At 41.4% G+C, this 27,601-nt stretch overlaps 1 long non-coding RNA gene across 1 annotated transcript; it reads left to right on the top strand.

Annotated features, from left to right (window-relative positions):
• The first annotated feature begins 11,729 nt into the window (after window positions 1–11,729).
• On the top strand, window positions 11,730–26,425 carry LOC148223239 (uncharacterized). Its single transcript, XR_015804717.1, has 4 exons — window positions 11,730–12,057; window positions 19,106–19,248; window positions 24,010–24,128; window positions 25,821–26,425. It is a non-coding gene; the product is annotated as an uncharacterized LOC148223239 (long non-coding RNA).
• Window positions 26,426–27,601: the final 1,176 nt, after the last annotated feature.

Raw genomic sequence — 27,601 nt, 5'->3', positions numbered from 1 at the left:
GCTACGATTCCACAGGTTCTGCCTTTGTTCTGCTGACATCATCAGAGATGGATTAGGCCCTTTTTTTTTTTTTTTCCACAATTGCAGTTGCTATGAGGTGTAAAGTTGAACATTTCAGAAATTTACCATTCGCTTTCTGGCAGAGAATCTCTAGTACTCATAGATTTTCAGGTTAAAAAAACCCAACAACGCAGGTAGATCTAAATTTTATCTGGTGGGTATAGAAGTAACATGAGTTTTAAACCATGAATTCTTACACAGGGCTATTGTGATGTCTCAGTTTCCCTTCACTGAGACATTTTATTTACTTTACACTTGATTGAGAATAAATTACCTTATAAATAATAAATTTATTTCTTTATAAATACACAGATGATGTTAGTGGAGCTATTAAAATATTTGATATTAGATAAAAATGAGGTCATAAGTATGTAGGCAGAATTTTGATGGAGATACTGAGCTCTACAACTGCCATACTTAATAATCTTTAAATTGCACATAGATACAATATTCCATAATGGGTTTTATTTTGTTTGTTTTTTACTTTTCCAAGGTTCTCCACAGGAATTGTTTCCACAGTCCTTCAATAGCCCCAGAATCCCCAGGTCCTGTAGGTGGGCAGAACACACCAGAGGCTGAAGGGTGAAAAATGAGGACCTGATCAATTACTTATATGTGCATCCTCACTAGTTCAGTAAAATGTTTTTGGGCAGGAAATTCTATCAAGTTTTACAAGGGACAAGAAAAATGTTTAACTTTTTATATTCCCACATTATTTTTGCTGTTATTAAGGGCACAGATTCATGAGTGTTTTAAGATGGCACAAGCTTAGAAGTAAAAAAAAAAAAAAAAAATTAGCTGCGTCACAGATAGAAGTGTCTGTCTTTTCAGAGTGCAGTTGCAAGGTTTTCCTGGTTGCTTTCCTGTGAAAGCATTCTGTGAACATTCAGGTGAAATGCCAGCTCTGTACTAGTCCACAGAATTCATGAGGGTGACATTTTTCTCCCACAGTACTAATGATTTTGCTTAGCAATGTGAAGCTGTCTGTGGGTTCCACAAATATCAAGTGTTAAAATTATTTACGGAAATGGAACTGTTCATTGATTTTGTGCTCTTAGGCTAAGGAATGTCCATATTTTCATTCAATAGACAACAAAAATAAATCTGAGTTTCAAGGGGGACATGGTGTGCACCATCACAAACTAGGTTCTGAAATTCTTTGCTGAATGGAGAATCTACACAAAACATGGAGGGAAAAAGAGTTGTTGAAAATTTTACCATTCTGTTTAATTAATTGTTTATTTCCTCACAGAGGTTATTCTAGTTTATTTACATTATAGAGCAGGGGAGTCTCTGCCTTGTGATTGGCCTCTTGGTCTATACAAGAGTTTGCATAAGCTCTGAATGATGACAAAATTCTAAATGACAAATTGAGATGGGTGATGCTCCTGATACTCTGATTAGTCACTCCACACAATTGAGATTGACAACATCAATGCACTCCTGTTGATAAACACACTAGAAAGCAGATTTGAGAATATTCATTTTGAGAATATTCATTTTGAGAATATTTATTTTGCTCTGCATATTCTAATTGTTTATTTCTCATTTCTAAGACAGTCAGAGTGTTTGATATTTGCAGAAGGAAAGTTCTGTAATAAGGAATGCCTTTAAAATTCCTACTAGGTAGTTTATTACCTAGCAATGAGATTGCTGAGAAACTCCTAATGTAGCAGCAATTGTTTTATTTTTATTGGAATCAATGCAGTCACATACATTAACTAAATTTTGTGTAAACATTTCAGAAAATTTGTGAAAGTGCCTAATGTATCAGAATAGAACCAAGTATGTTCTCATTCAGCCCCCATTTTGGAGGATGAGCAGATGATATAGGGAAGCAATGTCAGTGATGATAAAAGGTCCTCAAAGTTGTCAGCCTTAGAAGTGAAGGCATTTTTCATGTGGAACAAGCAGACCAACAATGAATCTTGCCTGTCCAACCCTGGGCATCTCTGCAAAAGTACTGAGGCATTTGGAATTTTTCAAGTCTTAGCTGGACAGAAGGATTGCTGATGGAGGGAAGGATAATTCATCATCCCAGGTCACTAATTTATCATGCTTACCATCTCCACGTGTGAAATACAGATCTCATGGAGGCAAGGGTTTCTCATTCAGTGCCCATATTTTAAGGTGATAAAAAAGGAAATAAAAACAAGGAGTCTTTTTGCTTCTCTGTGCCAGCTGCACATCTCTTGGTACGTGTTGTGCCTCTCATGACCTCTGACAGTGATGTTCAAAGTTGAACAAGTATAGAGGGAACTGTCTGCTGGCCTCAAAGGATGTTCAGTGAGCTTTCCCTGGAATGAAGATAATGATACTGCTGACCTCCACTTCTGCTACTAAGCCTACTAATGATCCATCTTTTGGTAAAAAAAATAACTTAAAAATACCATGATACGTACACCTACACAATGTGTATAGTATCAGAACTCATCTGTAGTTACTCTGAGTAAAAAATAATTTTCACAGGTGAACAGAAAGGAAGGGCTGAAACTACCATGGAAACTCAAATGAAACAGTTTAGGATTACTGCTAAAGCTCTTTTAATGTATCTGTTCATGCTGGAGAGGGAAAAAAAATAGATGATAGAAGCTGGCCACTGACTTTTTCTTAAAATATTACTTAAATAAACAATTTTGAACGTTACAAGAGCTGGCGCCTCAGAAGATTTCAGGAAACAAGATGTGTAGTCCAACAGTTTCTCACTGTTGTAAAGTGGCAATGCACAGGCTGCATTCTGTCACATGAGTTGGTGTTTGATGGTTCGTCAGTGATAAACAGGATAAGGTAAGTCTGTGCAGATTCATGAGGACACTTGCTGAAGAGATGACCTGCTCAACAGGTGAGTGTCCAAGCACCTGAATAGCTCAAGAGGTTGGCCAGGATTGCATTTGAGCCTCAGCGTTTCCACCTGATGATGTTTAAATCTGGTGCTCTGTGACAGACCAACACCCAAACCTGGGCAGGAGCCACCATGGACTTGCTCTGTCCAAGGAGCAGAGCCAATGTTAGGACAAAGTTTTAATTCCATTGAGGACTCTGAGCTTTGGGGTATCCCATGAGCCCTAGTTTAATAGAAAAGCAGGAATGAAGCTCTGAAGAGCACAAAGTTGCTGGGTGTGAGAGCAGTGACACCTGGCAGCAAAACTGGAGCAGGGAGCATCAGGGGGATCTTCCTGCCTTCCACCTCAGCCCTCATGCTGTGGACATCACACACTGCCTCTCCTTCACACATTCAGAGTGTGGCCAGGTGTCCCCAGAGCTACTCGAGAGAAATTCTTCATACTTGGTAGAATATGAGATTAACTACTTGGTAAATCAGGAAGTGCTTACAGAAATGTAAGTACAGCAACTATAGTTATATAGTTTCCTTTTTTAAAAGGGAAAATTTTCTGTTTAAAAGGAAAAGGAAGAAATGTTCAAGTAATGTTCCCATATAGTGGGAGGTGATCTGCCATGTCTTATAATAATACATCAGGAGAGATGTCCTTCAGAAAGAATAAAACAAGATAGGATGAGTGGTCTGGCTTATGTGTAAGCTTAAGGTTGCCCTTCTCCAGGTAAGTCTGTAATTCTGGACATCTCTTTTCTCCTACCTGACACAAGAATGGAATATGTGCATATCCTGAATTTTTGTGTACACTTGTAAAAGTTCAACTTAAAAAGTCTGGCCTTATCTGCTGCTTTTCAGAGCAGGAGTGCACTGGGGAGTAGAACTGGGTAGTTTAAAGGTGTCCAGTGCATTCTCCAGTGATCAGATTGGTTGGACTAGCAATGCTGCATGTCTGTCCTTACTTCCAAAGTCACAAACCAATTAGAGCTTGGCAGTCACTGGAACTTCTTTTATGTCCTAACACTGTGCCAGGGCTCTCTGCACAGCAGAACCAGAGTCACTGTGCAGTAAAAGCCACGTGTGAGCTCCCCCAGGCTGGAGATCACAGGGACTTCTGGTCCACCACTAGCTGGGGTGAGCTATGGTGGTGCAAACAAAACCTATCTAACCTGTAGGGCTTTGTAGCTCAGTAGGCAGTTTGAAAATTGTTCTGTCATAAAGAGAAAGTGACGTCCTTTGGGATTTGTCTGCATGTGCGTGATTGGGTTCAGGCCTTGTTCTGCCCTGATGTGTCTTATCTGACACTTTTCAGATGATGTTAAGCCTTTGTGGAAGATCTGATGATTTTTGGCATGTATTCAGCATTTTAATCATCTTGAAATTCCTGAAATTCTAGTAGTTCATTGCCCTGAAAAGAACTTTAATGTAAATTTTTCTACAGTTTTAGCTTTAGTTCATTTTATCTAGCTTGTTTCCTGCAATGCAGAATCAGATATATTTTTCCCCCATTCTTAATGGACGTGAACAAAATAAAACATAATGCCCAATTTGAGATTGCTATTATGTATATGTACTACCACAGTTGTGTCTGACATGATTAAGTTGTGCTTTTTTCTGCTTAAATTAAAACATTAATGCAGCTTTCGGTGATAGGTACTAAAACATCTTTATAAATATTTGAAAAGATGCTGCTCAATGAACTGTGCAAGACAGGAGGCTGACCTCGCACAACTAATTAATTACCACAATCAGACGAACTCCAGACAAAGTACCCTCTCCAGCAATTTGAAAGGTAATTAACATTCATGTCTCGTAAAAGTCACTTGACTTCCAATTATGATTAAATATGCAAGGGCACGGGGACACAGCAAGTGGAAGAGCTGAGTAATCCCCGAGCACGGTGGCAGCAGCTGGAAAGCAAAGTCAGGCACGGAAGGACTGGGAGGGAAATTGGGATTTCACATCCTTGTGTCCCCCTGAAGGACTCGTGGGGTGAAGGACCAGCACCACCACCACTGGCTTTGGCCCCACTTCTTCAGACCAACAAAATTCTTAGCTGGTTATTTCCCAGACTATATCACACTGGACATTTACAGTTGTCCATGATTCTAATCAAAATATTATCTACCCAGATTTAAGAGTATCTGGCAAACTATATGACAGTTCTCATGTGTTTTGTTTTAAAATTAATAAGTCTTAAAGGATTGAATAGCATCTCTTGTCACTGAAAAAGTCCTAATTAGGCACATCTGACTTGACAACAGTGTCCTTCTTTAAGGAATATCAAAATTGAAAGAAACAATATTAAATTACTTTTAAGGGTCTATAATCAACAGGGGAAACCTCTTTTTTGTAGTAAAAAGTTCATACATCCATTACAATTTTCGGTTACTGCTATAAGTGTTTTAAAATGTAGCTAACGTCAATATTTGGAAATACCTTAAAGGTATTTTCTTCTCACATATCTCTTAAAATAGACTGCTAGAAAGATTTTTTTTTTAATTAATATTTTAATGAAGGAATAAAATAATTTAGGTTAACAAGCACATTAGCACTAAATGAATCAGCAAATCATTTACCATAATAAAAATGTAATTGAAAAGTAGCAATCATATTGTCTGTTTAAATAGCCATATCCCATAAATAGAGTATGACAACCTGGATCTTGTCACATATCACTGTATCACATCCTATTTTCATCGACACCATTAATATCAGGGCAATTGTTACAGCCCACCAAAGAGGAAAATGCTGATGTCAGTCACCCCCAGGTCAGCCCAGGGTGGTTAATTGCTTCCATGTCAGCCAGGAGCAGGCAATAACAACCTGTGAACACTGGAACTGCACTGCAGTGCTGGGGTGTGCTAATCTGTACAGCCCCATGTGACACAGGAAAGCTCCTCGGCAAGGACACTTCACCCTGAGAGGAGCTCCAAGGGGAGGGGACAGGAATGCCTTCCCTGGGACAAGGAGCAGTTCATTAGTCCATCAGGAGAGAAGATGTTTCTTGACCTAATAAAGCAACAGTTGTGTCTCAGAGGAAGGGAAACGAGGCCCTTCTTAATTAAGAAAACCACCTACACAGTCTTGTAATGGCAAGAGAGCAAGATTAAATCTGGGACGAGCCTTTGGGAAGCTCACAAAATCTGCCTGGCTCCATGAACAAGTGCTGAGAGAGGGAACTGTCTCCAGAGGTGCTGCTTGAGAGGTGTGGAGAAAAATGATGATGATTCAAAGAGGTACATGGAAAGCTACATGTAAGTTACCTAAAATTAAAAAAAAACAAACAAAAAACAACAAACCAACCAAACAAAAAACCCAGAAACCAACCAACCAACCAAACAAAAAACACAAAAACCCCCAAACAAACAATAACAAACAAACAATAACAAACAAACAAAAAAAACAAAGAGGAGAAAGGAGAAGGAATGAGATTTATTGTTTTGTGGTGTATTTTAAATGTGGATATTATGAAGAAATAATTCTGTTTAGATTTTCCCTTAGCTGGCTGAGGGGATTTTGAGGGATTCAAAGTCCAGGATAATACCTCCTCATAGGAAACTACAGAAAATGAGTCTAGTCAGTAAAACACCTTATATATCTGATGGGATCCTTTCAATTCTTGTTTTCAGATATTTCTGAGAGTATCTATCTCTGTAGATACTATGTGTATCCAAAACCTGTAGGACTCAGTTGCTGGAAGACTCGTATTTCTTAAATTGTTTTGAAACCTTCCTTATTCCCATTCCAAAGTATTCAAACACAATTTTATTTCTTTAATGTTTTCATAGGGATTTTTGCTTTCTACTCCTGAGCAGGTTGAAAAAAGTCAGGGAAATTAACTGGATTTCCATGGGTAGAGATAATATGAAATAGAGTTCTTTGTACAGAGCTGTTCCTTTTATTTATACTTCCTGCAGTTTCAGAGTTCAAAATTGCAGTTTAAAAACTTGTGGTGTTTTGGAAGAGCTGAATGACAGAAAAATGGAATCATACTCATTACAGATGACAGAAACCCTGTGGACAGCACTGAGGGAGGGAACTACTTAATTAAGAATAACAAATACAGAATCACAGGGCTTGACAGTACCTTGGGGGTCTTCTTGCCCTCTCCACGTTTCCCTAACAGCATCAGCTACAGCTCAGCCAGCCTCCATAGGCATTTCTCCAGAATTTCTGAAGAGTGACAGCAATGTCCCTAAACAGCCAATTTCAGCACTTGCTTTCTTTCTTCTTCTTTTTTTTTTTTTTTTTTTTTGTTCATATATCTCAGTTTCCACTGGTGAAGTTTAAAGCTGCTTCTTCCATTCTTCATGGAGAAACTCTCCTACTTTATACCGCCCTTAAGAAAGTGAAGGGTTAAAATGAAGCAGGGGTGACCCCGTTGTGGTGGGCACATCTTGGACCTGCTCTACACCTGGAATGTCCTGCTGGAATGTCATCTCCAACCAGGCTGTGGGGCAGCACAAAGGCCACAGGAGTCTTGTCCTCTTTCCCTGCACCTCACGGTCTGTGTGTGATATCTGAGGAGGGAGGGACTCATGGAGACTCTGTTTCTTGATGCCTTAAGTTCTAGTTTTCATTTTTTTCAGATTCTGTACTGCTTTAGTGTGTAGCTCTGAACTTCATATAAAGCATTAGCAAGTTCTCCTCACAGTTTAGTCAGACAAAACAATCCTTTTCCAGCCTGAGAACCAAGGACACTGCTGCAGCTTCAGACCCAAAAAGTGCAAACAGGAGGGAATTGAGGAGAGCAGCCTGGGAGGATGGGACTGCAGAACCTGGAGCTGTAATTGGACAATTAACCCCAATATGTAAATGGACCAAAACTTACAAAAGTGTAAAAACTCATGACCAGTCATTCACCTTGCATCTGTCTTGGCTCTTGTGCTGCCCAAGGTGTGTCCTTTGAAGGCATTTTGATAAATTCCTACTTTATTCCTGTAACTCTGCCTAGCCCCTGTTCTAGGTATCCTCTCCAAGGCATCATCTGTTTCCTTACTGCAGTCCAAGTGACCACAGAGCTCTGAACTGACACTTCATTGCTTGTAAATCTTAAATCTAGTTCTGTAAGTGAAGACATGCATTGATCCCTTGCTGATGCCAGGCATGATCTGTAAGGAACTAACCCCCAAATTGAATTGGTACTGAGATATCTTCATTATTTCAGCAGAGAAAAACTCTAAGCAAACAAAAAGGCTGTATCCATACCTCTGCAAAATTCTGGGCATAGAGAGTCATGCAGATGGTATTTAATGTATCTAAGAAGTTGGACTCGATCCCTGTGGATTACTTTGAAACCTGGTTTTTCTATGATTCCATGATAATGTAGCAAATTTCATTATGTCAGTAAGAGCAAGATCTGTGCCTACAAACATTCTGAATCATTTCTGCTGGAGAAACCTCTGAGCTTTGTTGTGTTGAAGGAAGGTCTGTGCTGGTAGAATGAAGAAGAGACTTTCTGCAGGATATTTCAAACAGCTGGTGTCTTGTCATGCTCCTAGGTGCTCTAGTGAAGTGGGGTTTTTTGTTGTTTGGGATTCCTCTTACCTACCCCTGCAGTATTATTAGCTGCTAAAAAGAGGATTTCAGAAAACAGAAAAGAAGGCAAGAGAAGTGAACACCAGTGAGCAATCCTAGGAAGGCCCTGACCCCACATTTCCTTCATGAAGGGCAGAAAAATGCTTCTCTGTAAAGGCTGTAGTTGTATAAGGAGTTGGGTCTGTTCTGTGCAATTGCAATGATCACACCCATTTTCTCTCCAGCTGATTTCAGCAGCCCTTAACTTGCACTCCAGCTTCCTCCTCTCACTCTTCACCCTTGCCACCAGGTTCTCTGGCCCCGAGGAATTGAAATCCTGCCATTTCCCCTCCTGATGGCTCTTGAATTCTCTCTCAGCTCCACTCTGTGCTGAGCTCCTCTGGGCACCAGGCTCAGGACCTGCAGAGGATGCACATCTCAGCCAGCTTGGCTGGACTGGCTCGCTTCCCTCAGGGCTCATGGTAACCCTACAAAGTAGTGAGGTCCATGAAAAGTTGTATTTCTAAAGGACACAGAGGGAAATGGACATTTATGATAAAAAGGGCATCTCCTACTCCAGTTCTCTGCTATCACTGCATAGAGATTTTTTTTGTCCATTGGAAACTCTGCCTGACCTAACCTAGAGCAGCCTTGCAAAGCAAAGTGCTCCATTATCCTGCGTTTTTTTCCCCCTGTAATTTCAGTTTTGATTGCTTTTAAGAGCTCTCTATACCTGTTCTGCTTGCTAAGCTGGGGGGAACTTGGCAGCAACCACCACAGAGATGGATCTGCTTTACTTGATCCTACTCATGGTGCTGCTTAGATTCCTATTTGAATATCAAAATAACTTTCGTAAGTGGTTTTTGTGTCAGTGTGAGATGTGGTGACGCTGGTTTTTAGGAAAATTTAGGAATTTCAAAATATTTGAGACTACTGTGCTGCAGAAACACATGGATGTCTTCTAAAGTCCAGGTACATGGACAGGAAGAGAATTTCTGATTGTCATAGTGTAGTCTCACATAATTAAATTTCTAATAGGAAATTGATATTTACATAACCTGTTCTTTATGAGTGCTCTGAATTCCAAGTTGGCCAGGAACAGAGCATTTATTGTGATGTGACATGTATCCAGTGTCCATTGCTTTCCTTAGATGATGGCAAAAAAAAAAATAAAGCCAGTCTCATAGAGACTAAACAGCTTTACTCATGAAGCATTGAAACTGTTGATTTTTAATCTAATCTACTTAACTATTTTATCAACATGCTTTAAGCTGATTCAATCAGTTTCTTTATGCTCTAGAATTTAAAATCCCTTCTTTGGATGTTTCCTGTGTGAGCTTGCAGTTGATCCAGTGTGTGTGGGAATGTACAGTGGAAATTAAAGGATATTCAAAATTCTGTGTAGCAAACCTGCCTCTTAATGACAGGATTTTTTTTTTTTAGGTTCACTGTGCAGTCAGGGGATATGAGTTTGTTTTTTTTCTGAACCAAGTTTACAGCTGAAGGTAGCAATGTAGTTCACACTAGAGCATAAATCTGCAGGCTGAAACTCATGTAAGAACACACAGCATTGCTACTGAGAGTACTCAAGTGAAAAAATTTGAAAAATTGAGTATTTTAAAGTGCTTGTAAAACCCTGTTGCCCTATGGATATGTCCAGGCCCCTTGTTTGCTTTCATTTTTCAACAATAACAATAATGTGACTGCAATGAACATTGTTGGAACACTGCTGATGGGCATCTGGATGTGAAATGATAGTCACATGCCAAAGGCCAAAAAGAAATAAGAGCCATCACTCTGTCAGAGCAGCACCATCTCCTCCACAAAGCCTGGAGAAAACTTTGTTTTCCCAATGTACACCTCAGGACATTCCATGATTTAACACTGCCAGTAACAGTTTGGCCATTTCCTGGTCCCATGGACTCTTTCATGCATTGATGGAATTTTTTTTGCTATAGAAAGTTTTGGCCAAAGGGAAGGGGCTATCAGTGCCCCACTCCCTGGAGCCCAAGATGGACAGGGGCACTCCTACACATGCACTAGAATTTCACAGAAAAGATTTGCAAACTGTTTCCTATGGTCTCTACTTTCCCATCTTCGTTCTCAATAGTTTTTGCTCATTAGAGTATTTTATAAATTCAAAATGTATTATTCAGTATATTTCACAAGGAAAACACCTTGATCTAAAGTGAACACTTAGATTTTAATCAAGACTACAATACAGAGAGTATATCTGCTGGAAGAAGTAAAAATCCAGTTCTTGGGAGACAGAGGGAATGTAATTAACTTGAGTTACCTCACTTACTGCTGTATTCATGGACCCAAATTCAATTCTCTTTGACATACCTTTTAAAAAATCCATTATTATGAAAAGTAAAGTGCAGCTTCGCTACTGAAACTCATTTTGAGCTCCTGCTTTTCCCTGCACTTTAAAGTTCAGTACAGAATGAACAGGGAGCCCTGCTTGGTTCCTGAGCCTGGCAAAATTGGGCTGAAAGCAGCACAGGGACACTGATCTGTGTCCCTTCCTTGGAATCCATCCTGTCTCCTCATGGCATAACCTGATGGTTTTATCTTCCTTCAGCACTCAGGATCCTATACAAATAATAATGTTTCATACATGTTGTCCATTCATGAGAGATAATTAGCATTGTCAATTAGCCCCTGTAGTCAGCATTTTCTCTTTCTTTGCTGTCAACTGACACCTGTATGTCCCTTGCATTGCACTACATTGCACTGTAATATTATATTAATTATATTATTCACAATTCTCAGCTGATATTTCAAGTAGAATTCCTCTGATTGAATTCCCTACACTGTTTATCATGTAGATACAGCTGGGAGCTGGGAAACATGGTGTTGCCACTTAACAGAAAAGTGAATTTCACAACAAATATTTTGCCTCACCACCTTACCCTTCTTCATCTAGGCTGTGTATGCCCCATTCACGAAACCATTCTGCAGGTGTGGGACTCTCCAGGGCCAATATGAACTGTGCTCACAAATTCTGGGCTATTGGTGGGTGTGGTATAGCAGAGGATAGAGCAGTGGGAGGGCACAGCTGGTGGCACACTCAAGTACAGGGTTAATTGTGCTTAATGAGCCACTGAGGTGGAAAGCAAAATACTCACCCACTCCCAGCTTTCTCTCTCTATGGCCCTGCTAAATTGTTCTATAAAACTGTTTGCTCAGGAAAAAAAGGCTGCAGGAGGCTGTCTTTGATGGCAGGGCATTGTGAAACTCATATAATGTGCCTCTGGCTTTGCTATTGTTTTTGCTTTGTCTATAAAAATAAGTTGGGGTGAGGCACTTAGCTGCTGTGTGTGTATCCTGAGTGTCACACCAAACGTCTGGCTGGAAGCTGCAAGCTACAGAAGCCAGGTGCTTTCACAGTGAGAGTAATTTTCAGCTCTGGAACCGCTTTTGTATGTCTAAAAATCAACAGGGCATTCGTGAAATGGAAAAGATAAACTGCAACAAAATGAGTGCCTGCTATCAAGCATTTTACCCACTTTTGGAGGCTGAGCTCATCCCTGCTCCCCACAGCAGCCTCTCCCCAACCTCTCTCATGACCAGAGCCACCTTTGCTGAGAAGAAAATTCATCTGCCTGTGTCCATGCACTTGTGCTCCTGCTCTGGGGAAGGTAAGCTGAGCAAACTGTCCTTTTTGGAGCAATAATGCCTGTGACTCTGAGGTGTGCTTATAGCAAATATCTCCTGTGCCAATTTAAAACCCCCAGTCTTCACTGTTTAATCAACTGCAAAAGCTGTTTATTGCTTTCCATACATGAGTGTCTCAACGCTGGGCTTTAATTAACTGCGTCAGCCTTGGCTGTCATTCGACACAGCTTTTATTGGGGGAGATGTTCAATTCTGTCTTTCATAACTGTGTCTCAAACACATCTGTACTGAACTCTTTTAGGCAGTGATTAGTTTCCATCAGCTGTCTCTTATTCATTTCACATTCGCCCACAGGCAGCCTCATTAAAGTCCAGCACAACTTTCCTGCACTGCGGCTTCTCCCAGCTCCTTGGGCAAGGGGGGAAGCTGTGGCTCAAATTTGTTTGCTCCTCTCCTGGAGGGCACTCCTGGGGCTGATCTTCACCAGCCCAACCTTCTCCTGGGGATGCTGCAGCTCTCTGAAAGTCCCCTCATGCTGGGGAGCTCCAGCCGTGATTCCCACAGCTCTGAGTGCACCTGAGAGGTTGCAAATTTCTCCAAAACTGTTTTGGTCTTTTCACTTTTTCCTCCTTGCCTCGCCTGAAGATCCATAGCCATGTCCTTCACTCCTTTCTCCCTTTCCTTGGAGCATGCCCAAGGCGTGGATGCATTGCCCAAGCCTGCAGGCTGCTGCAGCACCCCAGGCAAGCAGCCTGTGCTCCCTCACAGCCACTTTGGAACTCCACATCCCTCCCTCCCACTGCTGTGTCCTCCTGGCTGCTCTCCATCACATGGAATGTCATTTTCCTGCCTTTCCTGCCTGATTTAACCAACTGCTTACCCACCAGTGGAATATATTTTTATTCCTCTTTTATATTCCTCTTTATAAATGTTAGGTTAGAGCTTTCTAATTTTACTGTTGTGGATCCTTGGAGAGTTTTTGGAAGGGAAGGGGATATATTTCTCTGCTGCTTTAGCCAGAAGCAGCCAGAAATCTGAAGGTGACATGTCTGAGCTGCTCTCCTCCCCTCCAGCCTTGTCCTGGGGACAGGCAGTGCTTGGTCTTTGAGGAGCCCCTAAACACCATCACCCTTCAAGCCCACAGCAGGATCCCTGGAAGGCTCCAGTCCCACCTCCCATGCAGACCAAAGCTCCTGGCTTATCCACTGACAGAGGTGCTTTTATGTCTTCATTACCCCTGTGTTTGTGTTTCTTTATTTTCCTCTTGGCATTTTAGGTACTGCTATTTGCCAGCTAACACAGCCCAGCTCTTCATAGGTTAAACAAGGTGGCCACTCTTCTCTTCATGGCTATTAGTTAAATATTTAAGAGAATTTAGGTATCAACCTATGGCTTTTCTATAGATCACTTCCAAATATGGGTTGTCTTCTTTAGCACAGAGACCCAAACCTCTCCCATGTGAGCATCACACCCCATCACACTGCCCACCCCCAGGAAAGACACACAGATGACAGGGTAGGAATGAACAAAAGTACAAACAAACAAACAAACAAGCAAGAAAACCAACAAACAAACAAAAAAGAAAGAAAAAAAAAAAAAAAACCACAAAAAAACCCCAAACCAAAAAAAACCCCAAAAAACCAAACCCACGAAGAAAGTACTTTTTGTCTGATCCAAAACTGCTGCAGATTCTGAGCTTTTGTGTTCATTGGTGAGGCTGAGTGGAGACACACACCTGTGAATGTTCTCCAGGGATTTTTTCTCAATGTGAATTCGTGCTTCAGGCTGCCTTGACATTACAGATCTCTAAATAGAGGATTGGACATTATTGGAATAAATTTACCCCCACAGGAGAGACTCAGATGGAAAGTTGTAAGGAGAATATTTAGTGTGCAGAAATGTGCACCCTGATGCTATTGCTGTTATGATTGTGCCATCATTTTCAGTTCCTTTTGGGAGATGCTGTGAGACTCATCTTTCTCTATGCTATTTATTGATGAAACTGGCTTGAGCTACCTTGAAAGGGTCATGCATTTATATTTAACATTTAATTGTTGCTATTTTCTCAGGCCTTTGGAGAATGATCTATTTTAATATTCCTCTGATACCCACTGTGAATATCACTTGTAATAGGGGAAAAAAAAAGAAAACCAAACAAAAAGAAAAAATCAGTCTTTTATTTTTTCTTTATTGTTCTAGAAGTGACCAAACCCACCGAGCTGTCGCTGTTTATGCTCAGGAGCCTTAATACCAAACTGCCCCAAAGAGCTCACAGAGAAAGATGGTCCAGAAGCTGTCAAAATGCCTCATTTCGTGAGGAGATGAACTGCTTGTGGGAAAACCTTGCCACTAAATGGTTTCCTGTAAAATCCTAACGGCAGATGTGTGGATATTTGGCCTTACTCCAAGGGCCACACATCCTAAAATCGAGATTGGGCGTACTTTGAGGCAACACATTAATGCCAGTGAGAGGGTAGGGATGATACATTTTATATCCTTTCCGGAAAAAAAAATCTCTAGCCTAGGTGCAGGCTACTATTAAGAAAGGAGAAAAAATTTTTCTTCTCCTTTATATTTATGTAGGGTGTCTGTCCTGTGCTCCAGTGGAAGCAGAGCAAAATTTGTAAGAGCTCGTGGAGGTGCAGGCAGCTCCAGTGCTGCCATCACATCTCCCAGTCTGTGCTAGACAGGTGTGCAGTGAGAAAAGTGTCAGCTCTGAGCCCTGCCCTCTCTCCCTCACACATAAAACACTTTGGATTTGTGAGCTCATCCTCCCTTGCCAGCATACATCATGTTTTCTTCCCCCACACACTTCCCTAATGCCATCAACAATATTCTCCTTCTTCCATGTATTTCTGGTTTTCATTTCTTCTGCTTCATTCCTGGCACTTGCTCCTTACTCACCTCCCTCCACCCCTATAACCAGCAGCTCCCTGTTGTATTTCCAAATTAAATTGGGATGTGAGGGGGCTGGGGAGTGTTACTCTGGAAATTGGCTCTTCCCTGACTGCTGCCTTTGCCCTGCTGTCTCCCAGCCCTGTCTCAAGAGAAATTCCCCCCTCCCTGCCCTCCCTTTCATCCTCTGTGGGTACTGCAAAGGGGCAAAACCTCAGAGGGAGATGAGGCACATTCTCCTCCCCCAGCCAGGCATCCCTTCACTCACACGTGCTGGTCGCCATCCAACAGCAAGAAGCTCTTAAAGGACAAAATATTGGGGAAAAGTTTGGTTGTTAATGGGAGAAGCTCATCTCTGCATCAGCTGGAAGGTGCAGAGTCACATGGTGATCCTTCTCATAGTTAAAGGTGGGGAAAAAGCATTACTGCTTTTCCATAAATCTTGAGCTGTATCCCAGTTGCAGGAAAAGGGGTTTGTAACACAAATACATCCCAGCAAGGGGCATTGGGGTACAGGCTGTGCTGATGTCAAAGCTGCACATCTGCCAAGTGCATGGTGTTTGTCCTGCAGCCTGGACTTTTCCTCTCATTCCTATCCCAATTCCTTGACAAAAGTGCAGAAGCAGGTCCCCATTTGTATGCTCAGAACTCTGTTTGATCCTGCACAGGACCAGAGCCCTGCTCCTCCTGACACCTGCAGCAGAGCCAGAAATGAGGTGCCTCACATTGATTCCTGCTGTCCAGCTCGGGAAAACCAAACGTGTTTTCAATTTGGCAAAGCAGAGCTGGTGGCTGGAGCCAAGATCTCTCAGGAAAGCCCTGCTGCTGCCTGGGACAGAGCCCATTCCTCTTCTTGCAGCAGCCACAGCAGCACTGGCCCGTGGCAGGGCTCAGCCTCTCCTGCTGCTGCTCCACCGCCACCCTGGGGCTGTTGGTGGTTATTTATTGATCCTTCCTCTGCAGCAGCACAGCTGGAGATGGAAGATAACACCCAGAATAAGCCAGCCCTGCTCGCAATGCAGCTCCTGCTCCAGGAGCTCGTGGAGGGGAGGTTTGAGAATGGGAGCCTGGAGTGGCAGGGAGCTGACAGTGAGGCGGACACGGGAAGAGTTATGGGCATTCAACAGACATTAAAAGGACAATAACACACTGGCTTATGGCTATTTATTTTTTACGAGTGACTTTGGCAGTATTTTGTTTGAAGTTTTGATGGCCATATGTTTTCCAGGGAGGCACAGCGCTTTCCTCTGTTTGTAAACTGTGCTATAATTGAAATTGAATTTTTATGAAATCTATGTGAAATATGATAACACATTAAAACACTCTCCTTTGGAGAGTTTCCTCATTGATTTTTGTTGCATTAAATCTGTTTACACATCAAAGGAAAATATTGCATTCTGTCTGTCTTCATTTCAGTCACACCCTTCCTTTTGTTTCCTGGAGACCACACATGGCAAAGCAAAATCCTCTCTGTTGAGAGCTCTTCCAGCACTGACACTTCTCTTGGTGAAATGATGCTTTACACTATAATTGGCCTTCTTTCTCCCATCTGCTTAGGAAACCAGGAACTTTATGATGTCTTTCTCTTCCTTCATCTTTTCAGCAAGTCAACTATGTTTATACAATGGAATCAATCCTTGCCTGCTGAAAATACATGGGATTTGATGGCTGGCTTTGTGTCCATCAGGATCAATCTGATATGGACAAACTCTGTAGCTGGAGTACATAATGTCGTGGGTCAGTTCACTTCAGAGGAGCTGTGCAGATTTATCTGAGAATCTGTCCCCAAAAAAGCCTTTTATTTGTTATGGCAGAAATAATTTTAAATTCAACCAGCATGTCTTATCTATTGCTTCTCAACTATTGTATGTGTGTGTGTGTTTGTTTGTGTAAAGCTCATGAATTAGTGTCCTAGAGAAAGCTTGTAGGGTGGCAAGGTAAATTGATGCTTATTTTGAAATCAATATATTCTGAAAGTATAAATTTTAACCTAGTGCTCTCCATGATTAGCCTAATGCAGAGGCTTCTTCTCCCTCCCTCTTCCTGCCCATGAGCATGGCATTGTGTCTGAGGTGAGAAAATTCAATATCTGGGGGTGCCAAATATGGTGATATTTGCTGCAAAGCCTGCTGCTCTGGTGACAGCAAATGGACTCTTTTGCTACCCACAGACTGCTCCAGAGTGGGCAACCTTCCTGCATGCCAGTGAGGAGAGGTGCATGGATGATTGTCCTACACACTATAAAGAAAAGGTGAGGTCTGTTGTGCCCAGTTTCCTGCTTGGAAGAGTGGAAATAGGATTGATTTATAGATAAATCCTATCCTTCACTAAACACAAGGTGTGACACAGTGCCCCAGCAGATGCCTAAACATGTGAAGGTTTGAGGGATTTATATTCCTAACTCTTATAGGCATAAAAAAAAATCCCCACCAAATACAAATCTAAAATTATTTTCTGATCTTATAAAACTGAATGTCTTTTCCTCCCTGATGTGCTATGCACGGAGCCAGCCCTGCCCATTCCTGTCTGTGTTTCCCAGGGCAGATATGATGGGACCCAAACCAGTCAGAGATGGTCTTCACTTGCCTCCTCTTGGTTTTGAGATTCAAGAAGGAACAGTGTTTTAAATTTAAATTAAAAAAAAATACGCAAGAAACACCTACAAAATATTTTTTCAGTTCACTTTTGCCTAGTATTTGCCATCTAAAACAAACAAACAGAAATCTTCAAAGGAATGAGCTGAGCAGTGACAGAACAACAGCAAGAAAGGGTTTTCTGTGCATCTCCTCCTGTCTCCCCTGCCACACTGGCAGGTCTGTGCTGGCTTGTGGGATTTGCTTTGGTTAATTCTCTTTCTGAGCTGCAGCAAACTGTGCCCTCCTCTCTCTCATCTCTGGGCAGGTTCATTTGCTCACCCTGTCTGAGCCCAGGCTGTTGGCTCCTCATCTTCCCTCAGCCTCTCTCCTTGAGCTATGTGCTCCCCATCTGTAACTTTGCTTTTCATGCCCCCACACCGTGTGGCACCAGGGGCAGGTGGCTCCATGTGCCAGCCCTTGTGCTGTCCCTGTGCACATGAGGACACTTGCTCCTCTCCCTCCTTTCTGGGCTTTCAAATAAAATGGAAAACAAACAAATCCAAGCTGCTCGCTGGCAGAGTAGGCAGAGTGAAATAGTGTGTTACAGCTAACAAGGTGTTGTAGGCAAAAGGGAAAGCAGATAAAAGAGAGAGAATTAAAAGTAAAAAAAAATAAGGGGAAAGTGGTGGAGAACGGCAGAGAAAACATATAAAACAGAACAGAATGACATCATAGAATAATGGAGTGGCTTGGGATGGAAGGGATCATGTAGTTCCAACCCCCTGCCATGGGCAGAGACACCACCCACCAGGGACTAGGTTAGAAGTTGTGGTGCCCAGGCTGATGTGAGCCCAGGTAGGATGGGAAATCACACTTGAAGTCTGCTGTGAGCAGATCCTTTAAAGATTTCACCATATTGAAGCAGTGTGAGCATTTTCTATCCACAATTAATCATAGCACCTCCTCCTGCGACAAATTATTAAATAAAACATTAGGAGTTGCTGGGGCTGGATATACAGAGTGCCACTTCCCTGCTCCATATGTCAAGTGATATTAGTGCAGGGAGCAGGCTCCAAACCCCATCCCTTAAATCACACCATGCCCTGGCTGTGGTGGTGCCTGTGGGAAGCAGGGATTGTCCTCACAGGGACACTCTGTGCCAACAGCAGCACAGGCTCCTCGCCTCTTTCTTCCTCAAATTGTGGTCATGCCCTGCAGAAATAAGGCTAATCTGTATTTCTCACATGGATGGGAGGGGAGGACAGAGCAGAGGTTGCAGGCTTTGCTTCCGTACAGATCGTGTGTGTGTGTAAATATAGACAGCTCTGCATCCATATGCAAATATATGTTATACACTCTTATTTTAAAATGTGTATAGATTTGAGTCAAAACATGAATTAACTGCATTAAGGTGTCCTTGCCCATGGCATGGTAGCTTAAGTGTAGTTAAGATTAGTTTAAGATCCCTTAATCTTAAGGTTAAAATCCCTTAACTAGTTAAAGGGACCTTTGCAGTCCCTTCAAACCCAAACCATTCTGTGACTCTGTGAAACTCAAAGACAAACATCCCATTTACAAAAAATGGTGCTTACATTTTCAGGGCCACCTCCACAGCACTCATTACCAGCCAAGAAGAGAGAGCAGCCCCGGGAAGGACTCATCCTGCATATTTTTATGGGCTGCCCAGGTTTCCAGCAGACTGCCCTGGATGCTCTACCTGCCCTATGCTCACCTGGAAGTCAGGTAAATCCTTGGAGTCCCTTTCTGATTATTGAATATTGCTATTACTAGATGCATAATAAAGCATTTTGTTACTCTTTAGGGTGAAACACCTCACTTGATGGTGTTCTGGCACCTAATTCTTTATGAACCTCAGTGAAATCAGTGGGTCTGAGGCACAGATGAGTGGTGCAGTGCGTGCGCTACTACAGGGGAGACTGCTGTGGCATTAGAATGTGCACTTTAAAGAATAACAACTTGTTTATCCAATTACAGCTGTCCTGGGGGTATTCTGCTGCTTTTGGCAATAAGCTTAAATCAGAACCTGAACTCCCAGCACCGGGTGTGTGGGCATCAGGGCAAGCGTTTGGGTGGGAATGGGAGCCCATCCTGTGGGGCAGTAGGGATGCAGCCTACACTAAAGCAGAGTCAGCACTGAGGATGGACAGAATCCAGTGCACTTCCTGCAGGAAACTTGGCTTCCCTTAATTATGAGGTGGTGTTAAACCAAAGAGCCACAGAACAAAGATAGCAGCAGCACACAATTTAGGAATCAGCATTTCACAAGCTGGTTAATTAGCCAGTCACTTTGTGGTTGATAGTAAATATATGGCTGGTTAGTTCTGGCATAATAAATAGTAAATGTAGACACTAATAAATAGTTACACATTTCTGCCAGAACTTGGATGTTAATTGCAGATTTTGTTAAATGTGACCTATTAGACATGAGCTGGTTTTTTTCTATTAATTAAACATAGCATACAAAATATTTCTTATATCTTTATTTATAAAGTGATTAATATGCAGTAGCTGACCAAAATGTTCCCTTGTTTTAAGTAAAGACTGAAACAATGGTCATTACATTTAATGCATTTTCAAAATTAATTTTTTAAAATACTTGTTCTTGTTTTCTTTCTTGGTATCTCTTAAGCTTTCTAATCTTTCTAGAACTATGTTCAAAATAATATTTAGCATAGAGAGAAATACTAAATATTTCATGGTATAATTAAATCTTATTAATGTAATTGTCTGCATATTTCACATTAAAAATTTACAAGAACCTTTTTCCTTTTCATTAAGAGTTATATTTTCTAATGAATTTCCATAAATGTTTTGAGCTTAACCTAACTTAACTGTGGGAAGCATCAGAAGTTTTCTCATGATTTGATGTTGAATCTCAGTTTCTTCACTTGTATTTTTCTTAGCCCAGCCAGAGACTCTTTGTCATGGATTTAGTACTCATGTAATTAAGGTGCAAAAGATTAAGTATTTGCTTTACCATTTTTGGATCTAGCTGCTGGCATTTAATATTTTCCTACTTTTAGCATTCTCTTTTCTGTTGAAAAGATGTTTCATACCGGGATGTTTTAATACTTAATTTCATCTATTTCTGCGCTGTGCTACATTCAAGGCACGTCCAGAACAATATTCAATTTTAATTTTAAAAGACATCTTCCTGTACAAACAAGTTTTTGTAAGCTGAGCAATTGCACACAGGTCCATTCTACTGCTTACTTGTAACACCAGAGAAGCTGTAATGTAGCCCGTGAATACAGAGGAACAGCATGTGGTTGTGTTTCATCCCAGCTCAGTGCTTTCCATAATGATATTCTGGAAAGTTTCCTTCTCTACCTCAAGCTCCCTGCCCCAAATATCCCTTCTGCTGCAGACTGAATCAATATTTCCGGCTGTCCCTGAGGACTGACCTGTCTACAGCTATAGAGACTCTCCATGCTCACTATTCCTTCTCTTTAAAAAAATCATGGTTTTGGATGGAAAAAAACCCGCCACGATTCCCTTTAAGCAGCAGGAACACGTTTCTGTCATTCTCTAATTTCCAAGACCTTTATAATAAAATTTAAATCCTTATGAAGTTCTCCTGAATCCATCAAACATTCATCCAAATGGTTCTGTTTATTGGCATTCCCACATTTGCACGTTGGCCTGTTAAGATTCACCAGCCATTCATTTGCCTGGTGCTCCACATCTGAGCAGACTTTACTCAGACACCATTACCATTAAAATAAGCTTTTTCACTTGAACCTGCTTTCATTTAAGTCACTGCTAACGTAGAAAGGAGCTCATTTAGTGATGCTTTTTCACCTTTATGTTAACTCTGAATGCATCATTAGCAGGGAGATGTTGACTAATTTGGAAGGAGTTTAGCAAAAAGCTCTAAAAATGGTTCGAAGGTCGGCAAAGCAGGCACTGTGTGGAAAGATAAAATGAGCTATCAATGTCTAGACTGGCTGGAAAACCATGATTAGAAATTCCTGAAGGACGTAAAAATGGACAGTGGAAGAATTCAGTGCGTTAAAACTCTGCTGAAGGGCTGACACAGGTAATGTGAGCACGCAGCACAAAGTAGAAAATCCCTCTTTTGATATTTATGGTGGCCAGCTGGGGTTGGTTGGGACACCACAGTGCAGGGAGACAGACCAAAGGATTTCAGCAGCTCTTGCCTAGTGCAAAAGTGTGTGTTTTAGTAGTTAAACGGGGGGGAATGCCACAAAAGCTGTAGAAAAAAGAATGAATACAAGAAGGACAGAATCACCACTTATTTGTGGCAATATTTTTTCTGGCAAGACATTTATCGAGTTATAGAAGTCTCCCTTCCAAACTTCTGGGGGGTTTAGCATCCACAGCTTTTGAAATCAGAAAGCAGTAATATGAAATAGAGAATATTGTGACATTTCCAGAGACTTTTGACCCAAATCCCCAGAGTGGGGCAGCTCTAAGAGCAATTGCCACCACCTGACAGCATTACCTCAGCATTGCTCCATCACAGAGCCTCTGGGTAGTCTGAGAGAGCATTCACTTGCAATTTGTTGCCTGTTTTATTTGGATTTGACTCACAGCTGTGCAAGTCAGGCACTCTGGATTTGCAATTTCAGTATCACTGCAGAGTGATGCACGTCACACAGGCTTTGGCTTGTGCCCACTTTGCTTCATCTGTCCTTCATCCTCACAGAGAGCAGGCTGTAAACCAGGGACAAAATCACACAATGTCAGAATCCCACACAGCAGCTACTTTGCACAGTCACAAAGTACTGTTTAATTTGTGGATAGACTGCAGGAGCACTGGATGATAGAGTTTATAAAAGAAATTAAGTTGGGAAGAATTCAAATGAAATATCTTCTTCGGAGAGTAAACTCATTTGTATTCCAAAATGCAATTATAAAGTGGCCTCAGGAAACTCAGTGCTCCTTCTGGTCAGCAGCACCAGCAATATCTTTGCACAAGATCATGGATAGTTTTAATTTCCAAAGAAGAAATTCAGTGAGAGGAACATGAAAACCTCTGTAAAGGTAAACATTTCATAAGCCAGCTGACAACTGCACCAGAAATATTAAACACGTTTTGAGAGTGTTACTGAGTTCACCTACACATTGTAATGTGATTGGAGAGAAAAGTACTACCTGACTGCATCAGAGGATCCAGTGATTAGGAACTGAATGAGACCTAAAGACCACACATTTCAGTAATCTGTCTCTGTCAGTGGTGAGATGCCTGAAAAAAAGTAAAAAGTAAGCTCTTTCCCTAAAATCAGGATGCAAAGATATAAAATGCAATCCAGCCCACTGATTTTGAAACATAAATGTTTGAACTTCCTTCCACCTTCTTCGGGAGCTACTAATTATATCTCTGGATACCTTGGCTGTCCATAGGATTATCTACTCCCTTTGAAAATTCTTGTCCTGTGGCAAATCTAATCTACAAGTCAGGCTACAGCATAGGAACTGCTCCTGCACAGGGATTAAGTTCTTGTCTGACTCAAGTAGGGATGTACTTTGAATTCTACTGCTTGTTTGCTTATAACTAAAATTCTGTGTGAGCTTTCACAACTTAGAGGCAAAGCTTGTGACAATCCCTATGGATGCCTCATCCCTGGCAGTGTCCACGCTGGATGGGGCTTGGAGCAGCCTGGTCCAGTGGAAGGTGTCACATGGCAGGGGGTGGAACGGGATGACCTTTAAGGTCCTGTCCAACTCAAATCATTCTATGATATTAAAAAAGCAAAAACAGCCACAACCAACCAAAAAAAAACACCTCAAAATCACTCCTAAAAAACAAAAACAAAAACAAAAAAACCCAAACAAAACAAAACAAAAAAAAAAGAAAAAAACAATCAAACAAAAAAAAACCTCAACTAAAACTAACCAAGCAAAAAAAAAAAAAAAAAAACAAAAAAAAAAAAACCCAAACAAAGAACAGATCAGAGGAGAGTTTGAGAGGAGGATCTGGCTTGATCACAGCGTCCAGCCCTCCCAAACCAAAATCAGGCACCTTCACCCAGGTGATCTTTAAAAAGTAATAAATTGAAGTAGCTTTGCCCACTCCAGTGTCTTCCTCTGTGTCTATCTGTGGTTTAACATTTTTTTTTCTGGGACCACTGATGGCTGTATTGCTAAGGAAAATACCCATAATATAGTGGATTTTGCAGCAAATCCACCACACACACACACACCACTGTTCCGATGGGTGTTGCAAGTGACATTTGGCCTAAAGACCAAATCTTCCCTCATTAAACAGCAGAAAAAAGGAGCACATATTCCCAAGGGAGTGATGTGTGCAGGGTAGGGAGCACAGGGTAATATCCTCTCCTGCAAGCTGGGCTGCCTCTGCTCCGAGATGGCAACACAGAGATTGTTCCTTGTGCTTAAAAAGCTGGTGAAGCATGAGTTTAGCTGGAGGGAAATGCTGATGTGAAGGACACTCCAGGAGAAAAATGATGGGTAGAAAAAGTAATTTATCTTGTTCTTCCATCCTAATGGTTGGAACAGGAAGAAAAAAAGACAAACCCAACACCACCCCCTAATCACCTGAAAAATCTCCAAAAGACCAGCCAAAAGAACAAAACAGAAGTAAAAATCTAAGAGAAGAAAAGACCTATTCAATGGCAGTAAGTAGCTCCTTGTGTCTTAAACATTAATTGAAGAAGTAGCATTTAAAAAAAGGGGGGCCTTTTTTATTGTGTTAAGATGTTGATGTTTTGTAGCAATATTCTCATGAAAAATACTCATGTTTGTATATAGTCATGATGAAAATCTTATTTTTTTATCTTTTTTTTCTAATACCTTTACTTTAAAAAAAAACCACCTTTTTGTGACTCAAATCAGTCCGTAACATGATGTGTTCAGTATTTTCTGTAAAATACATAGTAAATTGAGATTTACCAAAATTACTGAAAATTAAGCTGTCTCCCTTCACTGCACCAAAGTTCAGTGAAATCTAATGAATGATTATGCTATGCCAAAGGTAAAAAAAAAAGTTACTTCACTATTTAAAGCCTGAAGTATTATCACTAACAAAGGCAAGAAGATAAGACATGTTTATTGTATTCAGTGCTTATAGCTCTCTGCATTCAGCAACACGCATTACCATAATTTGTTTTTATTTAAAGTGCAATATAGGCGTGCTCCTGCAAGCAAATTTAACCACATTTATTAAAATCTGCTTGAAAATTCTTGGCTGGGAATCAACAGAAATATATTGCAAATGTTTGATGTGCACCTGTGTAAGGGGTCTAGAACTGAGTGGATCTCAAATATCTGCACCCTCCGTTCCAGTTCCTCGTCCCCATTGTTTGCCTTCCAGAAAACACCAGAAATGAGAAATTTCACAGCCCCATTTAGTGAATTTACTGACAGCTCGGAGTAAGAGGGAGAATGCAAAATCCTTCCTCTTAACAGGCTTTTTAAACTTGAAAGTGCTGGGATCTAAAGATGCCCTGAATCTTCCCTGAGCACCTCAGGAATGAGACATTCAGCACAAAGCTTTGTTTCATGTTACACCCAAAGTGCTTTACAGGGCATCACAGCATCCCCCATGGGCATGGATCCGCGTGTCCCACGGCAGCAACACAGCAAAGGAAGGAGGAAAAACAACTTTATTTTTGTAGAAAGCAGTGAGGGATTTAGATGATGTCTGCTTGCTGCGAGCTGCCTGTGCTAACTCGAAGTGGGAAACCTTTATCTCAGAGCTCTGCTTAGACAATGTGCCTGTGAGACAGAGGAATTTGGGAGGAGCTGAGGGCTGCTGTGCCGTGGCCAAGGGCACTCCACTGTCTGACAGAGCTCATTTGATTAAAACAATATTATAGTATTAAAGACCATGATGATATCAGCAGCTCTCTTTTTATTTCAGGAGAGGGGTTTTTTGGGGGGGTGGTTTGTTTTTTGGTTGGTTGGTTGGTTTGTGTTTTATTTATTTGTTTGTTTGTTTGTTTGTTTGTTTGTTTGTTTGTTTGTTTATATATTGTGGGGGTGGTGGAACTGTTCACCCACAGAGGTTGTAGATGCTCCATCCCTGGAAGTGTCCCAGGCCAGGCTGGACAGGACTTGGAACAACCTGGTCTCGTGGAAGATGTCCCTGCCCATGGCAGGGGTCAGAAGGAGATTTAATGTCCCTCCCAGCCCAAACCATTCTATCATTTCATTATTTACTTGTATTATTTACAGTGTTACAGTACTGACAATATAAAGGTCTAAATAATAGGGGATTAACATCTATTCTGCAAAGTTAACCAGCATATGATTAAGATTTGAGATGAAAAATTCAGTTAAAAACCAAACGTGCAAAATCCTTTCTTCAGGTATCAATCCTCTACACTGAAATGATGATGACTTGAAGGAACAGCATCTGACCTCCAAGACTACACATCCCAGAAATCCTCTGTGCTGAGCGCTCTAAAGAACTTCTCTTAAGAGCTCACTACAGCATCATGTAGGCAACACTCAGAGCCGATAATATTATTAATAAGGATATTGTGACTTTTGGCAAGCCTAAAACAAAATATCAATGAACCCAGCTAATGTTTGAAACTAAATATAGTTCACATTAAATTTTAAAGCTTTGAATTGCATGAAGAGCTTCACAAGTTCCAGTTCAATCGACAGTAATTTCAATTCGCCTTCAGCTACTCTGTCTCTGTGTTATTTTTCCTTGTTGGTGTGGGAGATAACAAATGTGTGAATGACATTTCAGTCTGGTAATTGGGCCATTTATAGCTCCTTGTTAGTTCCTGCTGGATAAGGGCTCTGGTGCTGATTTTACATAAGGATCAAGCACCTCATTAAAAGCTGGGCTGAAAGCACGCCTGCGATACTTGACTGTGAGACAAGTGTTGCCATGTAATACACGAAAAATAAGTGACTTTGTGCTTGCCATTTCCATTAAAAGATGGGACTTTTGACAGCTGAAGCAATCCCTTCGTCTTTTTCTCTATTGACCTCCGTGTTAGGGGAGGCTGTGCTGGTTTGAGTGGTGTTGCCTCCTCCTTGCCCTGCCTGTTCCTGCAGGAGCTGAGCCTGGTCCCATGCCAGCCCTGCTCCTCACTCTGGGATGGGACAAGGCTGGTGGGAGGCTCCAGGAGATGCTGCTGGTCCCTCTGTGCCAAGCCCTGGCTGCATCCAGCCCAGCTGGGTCTGCACACGGACACACAGCCTGCACAGGGCATCCTCCTCCTCAGGGCATTTTAGCCATCCTCCGTGCTGGTCACACCATGGCACGGGGGATTCTTGGGGTTATCCTGTTCAGGGCCAGCAGCTGGACTCAAAGGATCCTCGTGGGTCTCTTCCAACTCTTCCAACTCTTCTATGATTCTCTGTTTCTTCCTCTTTATGTGTCACCCACTTCCACAGGTAGGTAAGCCACGACAGAGAACTGCAGTCCTGTTTTTCTCCCCATGTTTTTTGGACAATTTTCACCCCAAAAGTCGTGAAGAAGCTCCGAGTCTCTCTTTAGAATAATACATTTACTGTCTTTGACACTGTCAGAGATGGTGAGGGTTAGAGGATTCCCTGACACAGGTGGTGTAAATGAGTTATAAGTGGTCATAGGAAGAAAATTGCTCTCAGTAGAGGGGGGGGAAAACACCAAACCCCAACAGATATTTTCAGATACAAAACTTTTACCACAGATAGAGATTCATCATTCTTCCAGCTATGTTTTAATAAAAGGTATTTCCTCCTTTCCTGAAAACCTATCTTATATTCCAGTTATTACAACACTATATCATAACATTAGCAGGAAAAGATAAGCATCTATCCATCTGCAAACCATTCCCTGATACCATCAGGGATTATGATTTGTTTAACTTGGATACATAAAAGCAAGATTTTCAAGTTATAGATACTGGTTTTGTAGCAAAAAAATAGTTATTTCCCCACCACTCCCCACCGAGGGTTTGTAACACCATTTTATGTTTGGTTTTGGCTGCACTGTTTCACTGCATGGGCTGCTGGAAATTATCAGTGGCAAAATGGGAGGAATTCAGTGAACAAGTGGGAGAAAAAGCCTGTCTAGACTTGTCAAGGTTGTCATTTAGGAAAAAACTATGAGAAATACAGGTTGCATTTAGCACTACACTAGCAC

The sequence above is a fragment of the Sturnus vulgaris genome, chromosome 7 (assembly GCF_052056855.1).
Source record: "Sturnus vulgaris isolate bStuVul1 chromosome 7, bStuVul1.hap1, whole genome shotgun sequence".
NCBI classification, from domain to species: Eukaryota; Metazoa; Chordata; class Aves; order Passeriformes; family Sturnidae; genus Sturnus; species Sturnus vulgaris.
Note: the sequence above shows the minus strand (reverse complement) of the source record. Positions and strands in the feature narration are given on the sequence as shown.